The sequence below is a fragment of the Aotus nancymaae genome, unplaced genomic scaffold (assembly GCF_030222135.1).
Source record: "Aotus nancymaae isolate 86718 unplaced genomic scaffold, 86718_ANA_hifiasm-v0.15.2.pri h1tg000040l, whole genome shotgun sequence".
NCBI classification, from domain to species: Eukaryota; Metazoa; Chordata; class Mammalia; order Primates; family Aotidae; genus Aotus; species Aotus nancymaae.
Window position 1 is genome coordinate 25,516,602 of NW_026988454.1, and position 9,399 is coordinate 25,526,000.

Consider the following 9,399-nt stretch of genomic DNA (forward strand, 5'->3'; position numbering starts at 1 on the left):
CTAAAATCCAAAATCTATAAGGAACATAGACAAATCTACAGACATCATTCTTTTTTTTTTTTTTTTTTTTTTTGAGACAGAGTTTCGCTCTTGTTACCCAGGCTGGAGTGCAATGGCGCGATCTCGGCTCACCGCAACCTCCGCCTCCTGGGTTCAGGCAATTCTCCTGCCTCAGCCTCCTGAGTAGCTGGGATTACAGGCACGCGCCACCATGCCCAGCTAATTTTTTTTGTATTAGTAGAGACGGGGTTTCACAATGTTGACCAGGATGGTCTCGATCTCTTGACCTCGTGATCCACCCGCCTCGGCCTCCCAAAGTGCTGGGATTACAGGCTTGAGCCACCGCGCCCGGCCCAGACATCATTCTTAAAAGCCGTAGGATTTTCAGAATGGTAAATGAGGATTGGGTTCAATTTAAAGTCAGCAGTTGCTTTTGCTTTTAACAAGAGAGTCAGCCTATCCTTTGAAGCACTGAAGCCAGGCAATGACTTATTTCTAGCTACGAAAGTCGTTGATGGCGGTTCTTCCAATAGAAGGCTGTTTTGTCTACTTTGAAAAATCTCTTGGTTGGTGTAGTTCATTTAATCAGTCGTCTTTGCTAGATCTTCTGGATAATTGCTGCAGCTTCTGCATTAGCACCTGCTGCTTCCCCTCACATTCTGATGTTATGGAGATGGCTTCTGTCTTCAAACAGGAACCAATCTTTGCTAGCTTCAGGCTTTTCAGCCTTCATAGAATTGAAGAGTTAGGGCCTTGCTCTAGATTAGGCTTTGGTTTAAGGGAATGCTGTGGCTGGTGTGATCTTCTATCCAAACCACTCAGATTTCCCCCAAATCAGCAATAAGGCTGTTTCACTTTCTATCGTTCATGTGTTTACTAAAGTAGCACTTTTAATTTCCTTCAAGGAACTTTTTCTTGGTATTCATGATTTGACTGTTTGGTGCAAGAGGCATAGCTTTTGTCCTGTCTTGGCTGTCACGTGCCTTCCTCACTAAATTTAATCATTTCTAGCTTTTGATTTAAAGTAAGAGACATAGAACACTTCTTTTCACTTGAACACTTTGAGGCCATTGCAGAGTTATTAATTGGACTAATTTTAATATTTTTATGTCTCAGGAAATAGGGAGGCCCAAGGAAAGGGAGAGAGACTGGGAATGGGTGGTTGGTGGAACAGTCAGACCACAAACAATAATTATTGATTGTGCTCACTGTATTACATGGGCACAGTTTGTGGGGTCCCAAAATAATTACAATAATGACATCAAAGATCACCAATCACAGATCACCACACCTCATGTAATAATAATGAAAAAGTGTAAAATATTGTGAGCATTACCACATGTGGCACAGAGGCATGAAGTAAGCACGTGCTGTTGGTGCTAATATACTTGCTAGACTCAGGGTTGCCACAACCTTCTATTTGTAAAAATCACAGTATCAGTAAAGTGCAATGAAGTGAAGCGCCATAAAAGGAGGTATGCCTGTATTCACGTCCGGGAACCAGAGAGTGGAGGGACGAAAGACAAACAGGTGCGGACAAGCATTAATTCACTAGAGAAAAGCAGGCTAGACCAGGAGCTTTTGACATCTTGTTTCTACTCAGATATAGCATAAAAATGCAGCAGTCTGCCTTAGCAATCTCTCTCCTTACACACAAGGATCTAAATGAGGTGCATGGGTGGGATGAGGTGAGAGCTACCAGAGTTTCCCAAAAATTGGGGGTTTTCTTTTCAAACTACTCATGCCCCGCTGCAGCCAGGAACTGTGTCTCTTGCCGGGTTCCCCACTACCCACACTCCTCTCCCTGCTCCTTTGAGGACCGTGGTCGGCTTGCAACCTGCCCTTCCTCCCTAACTCTGAGAAGTGGACACTGATGTCATCAAGGAATCTCTCCGAGTAGTGAGATTATGGGTAATCCTTACTGTTTATATACCTTTTTCTACCCTTTCTTAACTTTCTTTTCTTTTTCTTGAGACAGAGTTTTGCTCTTGTTGCTCAGGCTGGAGTGCAATGGCACGATCTCAACTCACTAGAACCTCCACCTCCTGGGTTCAAGCAATTCTCCTGCCTCAGCCTCCCAAGTAGCTGGGATTACAGGTGCCTGCCACCATGCCTGGCTAATTCTTGTATTTTTAGTAGAGACTGTGTTCTACCATGTTGGCCAGGCTGGTCTCGAACTCCTGACCTCAGGCAATCTGCCTGCCTCGGCCTCCCAAAATGCTGGGATTACAGGTGTGAGCCACTGTGCTCAGCCCGTCTTAACTTTCTAAAATGAAAAAATATATTTATATAATCAGAAAAAACCTTTTAAAAAAAATCACTCAATGCACATCACACATACATTTCTAAACAACTAAATAGTTAAGCTACAGCACTCTTTCAGAGAAACTTTAATCTTACGTCTTAGAAGATCCAGAGTTGTTTCTGGGACTATGCCACACTCTTATTGACCTGGAAATATTGATGGCACCAAATGACAAGAACTCAGGGATGCATAACAGTGATGTTCAGGCTTTGCAGTCACAGTGATATGATTCAAGCCCTACATCACATCCTTGTTGGCTGTATGGACTTGGTAACTTACTCAGTTTCTTTGGCTTTAATGTCCATTGATGGAAATAGAAACCAGTAACCTTCCAGAGTTACCATAAAATTATGAATGAGTACATCCTGCATTTTGTGGGAAGCCTGTCACAGAATCAAGGCATCCCATGTTATAGATACAGTTGAAAGCAACATTATCTTCCTGAAATTCTTTGATCCAGGATACTTAGTACTGAAGGCTGAAAAGAGGGAGAGAGGAAGATTTATTTCACAAATATGTCATCATGTTTTAGAAACGCAAGAGATCTAACTGGATATTGCGGGCCTCGAGAAAACAGAAACGCAGGGGATAGTGTCATGTGGCTCATGATGGCAGAGCCTGGATCATGAAGCCCAGTGCCCTTTATGCTGGCACCTTTGATGGTAAGGTGATGCCTTGTTTTTATTTAGTATATTCAGAGAGCAAGATTCCTACAACTCTTTGAATTATTTTAGCCATAAAGTCCAGAATAGTCTCTTCAAATTAGCAAAATAAAACCATCACGGATACTATTTTATCAGAAGATGTCCTTTTTGAAATAAGTGCGTTTTTAAAAATTTTTACTTATTTCTTGTTTGATTTTAATTGCATCTCATAAATAAAAGAGGAAAGATTATCTACCTGAGAATGTAAACATAGGTTAATAGGTGTGCATAATTTGACTGTTTTGCATAGATCCAAATATACTCATGTTTTATATACATAAAACAAAGTGTTTACAGTGATTACCTCTGGGTTTGAGGGGATTTTTTAGTTTTTTGTTTTTCTTTCCTGTGGCATTTGGATTTTGTTCCACTGAGAACGAATTGTTTTTCTAAGAAGCTGTGTATCTCATTCACATCCATAGAAATTAACCTAAAATGATTTGAATACTAGAAATGACCCCATTCAGAGCTTCTCACAAAATCTGCTTCCCTTTAATTCTGGGCGGATGGCTGTGCTACATTTCTCAACCTCCTCTGCAGCTAGGTGTAGCCGTGTGACTGTCTTTCCAGTGAAATTTGAGTAGAAGTGAATACAATCTCTGGGGGAAGACCTTAGGGAGATGCATACCACCTCCAAGGGCTCCTTCCCATTCCTCTCACTGTATGTGGATGATGTAAAGGCTTTGAGTGATGGCGTAGCCACAAGATAGAAGGAACCCAGCCTCACTGATCACCACCTGCAGGAGAACCACCCTCTGACCAGATACACCCTCCTTGGATTTTCATATGAGTAGAAAACAAACTTATATTGTGTTTTTTCTATCATGCATTTTGGAGTAAGTATGTTATAGTAATATAATCCACTTTGGCTATTGTGAACCCCTACAGGTTTTCTTTAGTTGCATGAAATTGTATGATATTCTCTATAAGATTAAAATTAATTTTAAAAAATTAGATCTACAAACTGAAAACTGTCTGCATCACCAGTAAATATTCTCTGCCTTTTAAAAAACCATTTGTCACTACAATGAACAGGCATCTATGATTTGTTTAGTCTATAAAAACACGAATAAAATGCTGGTCTCAGTTGAGGGTTGCTGCTAGAGGTATGTTTTTCAGGTGTGGGAAAATGCAATTGCTTCAGTGAAAAAGTAATTGAAAACTCTATGATGCACAATTTAAATTTTTAGAATTTTTCAACTGGAATTTTAACGTCACAACATTTTTTCACATATGAGAAAACTCTCTGTAAGATATTCTAAAATCTTCCATGTTAAAATCATTGTCATTTAATACAATTTTGAGGCCACAATGACTATATATCCTAAGTACTGAGAAATACTGCTTTCGAATTCCTGAAAACACATTGAGGTCCATGAAAGATGGAAAGCAGATTTATCAACTAAATTAGACCCTGCACAGTGGAAAGCTGGCAACATTCTAGTTTTGGCATTGTATTTTGTGTAAGATCCAGTTATCATACTTTATTATACACTGTATATAATTCTCGACCTGGGCTAGAGACAGAAATCTTTAGCACATCTGTGTTTCATTACTCAAAGGAGCTAGTCCCGGGAAATAATGATTATATTCCTTCATGCATATTTTCAAGAGCAAATTGATCAAAAATTTGGAATTTTACATTACTTGCATTGACAGTTTTAATTTTTTATTCTCTTAAGATCCAAGTGCATGCTTTAAACAAAACTGCTTGCTAACAAAGGATGTTGATGTTTTGCTGGGAAGTATACTGCAAATTAGCCTAACAGCAGGCAGACGGGGCTGCTGTTGACAAAAACACTCAAGTTTCGTTATTTCATGGTTGCGATTGTTCATAAGGAAAGAAACAATTCTTTTGGATTACAAATAATTTTTTTTTCTGACTGACATACTCTAAAATAGCAGTTAAGAATGCACTTTAAAAAATATAAGGCCTTTCCCCAGAACTTCACAAAACTTAAATATCACTACCAATTTCTGACAGTCAGATACTTCAAAAAGTGCTATTTACACTTAACAGATAGGAAATTAAAACTATGGAAAAAATTGTTTTGGCATTAACATATTAGTAATTGATCCTGAGAATTCCAATCAAGATATCTCCAAAGACCCACTCACCCTTGGAAAGAGGAAACAAAGTTCCTTTGCCATATGCCCTCTTCACTGGGTTTTCATTTCCCTACAACAATTCCGTAGCATGATATTTTAGTAGCTGCTGGGTTCATTTGAAAGCTCGTAAAGTAATAATGTCAATTAAAAATATTAAAAGCATTTTTCCCTGGGCTCTCATTCCTGCATGAATGAATTGCCTATATGAATATAATCCAAATTTGGAAATGGTGGAAGCCAGAAAAAATAAGAACCACTGAGAAAGAAAGTCAAGGGAAAAGCCAAGCTTGAGCGAGAATTTAACTTGTGATTTTGCTACAAAAATTTTTACTGGAGCATCTGGATAATTGTGAAAACAGAGTTTTTCCTTTTAGTTCCCACTAGACATCGACTGGTGTCACTGTCAAGCTACGTAAGGTTTTTTTGTAAGTACAGCTGCACATACTACTTAGGCAGGGTTTTCTAAGAACTATATATTTTTGTGCCTGAGAAGCTTTGTCTGGTGAAGATTCTCAGAATAATATTTTGAAATGCATAAAATAAAACAAAGGGTAGTTATTTTCTACTGCTGCTGTACTGAATTACCACAAATTTGGGGAATTAATACAAATTTATCTTACAGTTCTAGAGGTCAGAAGTCTGATAGCTGTCTCGATGGGCTAAAATTAAAGTGTTGACAAGGCTGCATTCCTTTTTGGAAGATCTAAAAGAGGATGTGTTTCCTTGCCTTTCACAGCTTCTCAAGGCCACCCGCATTCCTTGGCTCGTGGAACTCCTTTTTCCATCTTCAAAGACTGCAAAAGCGATCAAGCCCTTTCCATCGCCCTCTTTGATCACAACTGGGAAAGATTCTTTGCTTCTATAAACACATTAGATGAGCCCATCTTTGTGATTCGGGATAATCTCCCCACCTGGTGGAATCTCCCCAGAAGTTTTCCTAACCTTAATTATATTTGCACAGTCCCTTTTGCCATTTGTAAGATCATATTCACAGGTACTGGGGATTACAGTGTGGGCTTCTTTGGTGGCCATTGTTTTACCTAGTAGAACTATAGATAAAAGAATTATGTCGAAATTAGTAATAACAATATATTAAAAACCGAATTTTTGACATAATAATAAATGCTTGTCTTTGTTAAAGCATAAAATAGCAAGATCTAGAACAAATCTAACAATGTCCGTATGTGCCAAAGAGTGATGTACATAAATTATTTTTCTGCAATGACTGTAATGAGGTATGAAAATGTCTGTAATTCCTATTTGTGATGGTCACAGAAATTGCTAATACTACTGTGGTTTGTTGTTTTTATTCATATTTGTAGAAAATGCTAAATTTCAGCTAGATATAAAAAGTAAAGGTATGTTTTTTCCCCTATCCAAGATCATTGACCGTTTTCCAAGTTAAGAACCTCTTATTCTAAGGAGACATCAAGAATTAAAACACTGGGAGTGTCAAAAAGAGTACAGACCCTTTTCTGCAAGTCATGCAAATTATCTTGAATGGCAAGAGTGAGGGTTTCCATAATGCCAGGAAAATACAAATATGTTGAAGCTCTGCCTACTCTACAAAGCCTTCTTGGACATTTTTAAGGGCACAATGATAGCCTAAACCCTTGTTATTTATCTCTCAATTTGACATTTTATCATACGATTTGACATGTTATTATAGAATGTCTCAATCTGACATTTTATCTTGGGATATTAGGTATCTTTGTATGTGTATGTTTCTTACTGCTCTAGGGAGACTGGAAACTCTGTAAACAGAAGTAATTTATGTATTTTTTTCTTTTGTGAAGTTTTGAGGGCATTCTAGAGTAATAATGACTGAACATTTATGAAGGAATTGAATAGCCAATTAATGATCCCCACTGGACTTACACAGGTATTTGGGGGAAAATGTCAAATTTCCAAATGTGCTTAGTTAGCTGAGTCATTTTGAAATAGTCTTCAGAACGTGATGTAAGAAAAGAGTTAGAGGTGTTTTGCTCTTCTCTCTTTCACTAATCAGCTGTGTGATCCTGAGTAAATGACTGCATCTTTCCTGGATTTGAAGTCCATCCTTTGTTAAATAGAAGGACTGGATAATATAGTCTTTGAAGTCCCTTCCTTAAGAGTGTGTGAATCAAAGACTTTAGATCACTGTCATCAACATTACTAAAGCTTTTTATACTTCATTAGGACTGAATTCAAGTTTCCAGGATTATTCATCTTCCCTGTGTTGGTTAATAGTGAGTGTCAACTTGACTGGATTGAAGGATACAAAGTATTGGTCCCGGGGGTGTCTGTGGGTGCATTGCCAAAGGATATTAGCATTTGAGTCAGTGGGCTGGAAAAGGCAGACCCACGCTTAATTGGGTGGGCACCATCTAATCTGCTTCCAGTGAGTATAAAGCAAACAAAAAAACGTGAAAAGGAGAGACTGGCCTAGCCTCCCAGCCTACATCTTTTTCCTGTGCTGGACGCTTCCTGCCCTCGAACATCAGACTCCAAGTTCTTCAGTTTTGAGACTTGGACTGGCTCTCCTTGTTCCTCAAGCTTGCAGACAGCCTATTGTGGGAACTTGTGATCACGTAAGTTAATACTTAATAACTCCCCTTTATATCTATCTATCCTATTAGTTCTGTTCCCCTAGAGAACCCTGACTAATACATTCCCCAAGTAGTATAAGAATTTAAATGCCTAAACACTAAGACTACTGAGAAGGTAAATTGTGACTATATAAACACACCTCTAATAACATGTGCTCCTTCTTGTCCAAAGATTCATTTGGAGTGATATTCCATCTCCAGCCCTAATTAAACCGTTTTACATTTAGATGAAAACGGGATTAAGCGGTGAGGTCCTTGGAAACTTTTTAAATGATAGCATCCTGTGAACTTTTCAACAACTTTCTTACAAGCACTGTAGTATTTTCATGACTTACCCTAAACACTCACTGAACAGACCATGGCAACAACAATCATCAGTGATCCTCTGAGAAAAAACTGGAAAAGGAGGGAATTTTCCATAACTCATTCTATGATGCCTGCATCATCCTCATACCAAAACCTGGCAGAGATATGAAGAAAAAAGAAAATTTCAGGCCAATATCTTTAATGAACATCAATGCAAAAATCCTCATTCAAATACTGGCAAACTGCATCTAGCAGCACATCTAAAAGTTTATTAACCACAATCAAGTTGGCTTCATCTCTGGGATGAGGATGCAAAGTTGGTTCTCTGGGATGCGAGATTGGTTCGACATACACAAATCAATGTGATTCATCACATAAACAGAAATGAAGACAAAAACTACATGATTATCTTGATAGATGCAGAAAGGCCTTCAATAAAATCCAGCATCTCTTCGTGTTAAGAACTCTCAATAAAGTAGGTATTGAAGGAAAACACCTCAGAATAATAAGAACCATGTATTAAAAAACCCACAGCCAATATCATACTGAATGGGAAAAAGCTGAAAGCACTCCCCTTGAAAACTGGCATAAGACAAGGATGCCCTCTGTCACCACTCCTATTCAACATAGTACTGAAAGTTCTGCTCAGGGCAGTTAGGCAAGAGAAAGAAATAAAACATATTGAAATAGGAAGTAAGGAAGTCAAATTATCTTTATTTGCAGATGACGTGGTCCTGTATCTAGAAAATCCCATTGTCTTAGCCCAAAAGCTTCTTAAGCTGATAAGCAACTTCAGGAAAGTCTCAGGATATAAAATCAATGTGCAAAAATTAATAGCATTCTTATACACCAACAACAGGCAAGCAGAGACCAAATCATGAATGAACTCCCATTCACAATTGCTGCAAAAAAAATAAAATACCTAGGAATACAGCCAACAAGTGAAGTGAAGGACTTCTTAGGGGTGAACTTACAAACCACTGCTCAACGAAATCAGAGAGGACAAAAACAAATGGAGAAACATTTTATGCTCATGCATAGGAAGAATCAATATGGTGAAAATGGCCATACTGCCCAAAGTAATTTACAGATTCACTGCTATTCCCATTAAGCTGCCATTGGCATTCTTCACAGAATTAGAGAAAAACTATTTTAAAATTCATATGGAAGCAAAAAAGAGCGTGAATAGCCAAGACAATCCTAAGCAAAAAGAACAAAGCTGGAGGTCTCATACTACGTGACTTCAAACTATACTACAAGGCTACAGTAACCAAAACAGTATGGTACTGGTGGTACAAGAACAGACACATAGACCAATAGAACAGGATAGATAACTCAGAAATAAGACCACACACCTACAACCATCTGATCTTAATAAAGCTGACAA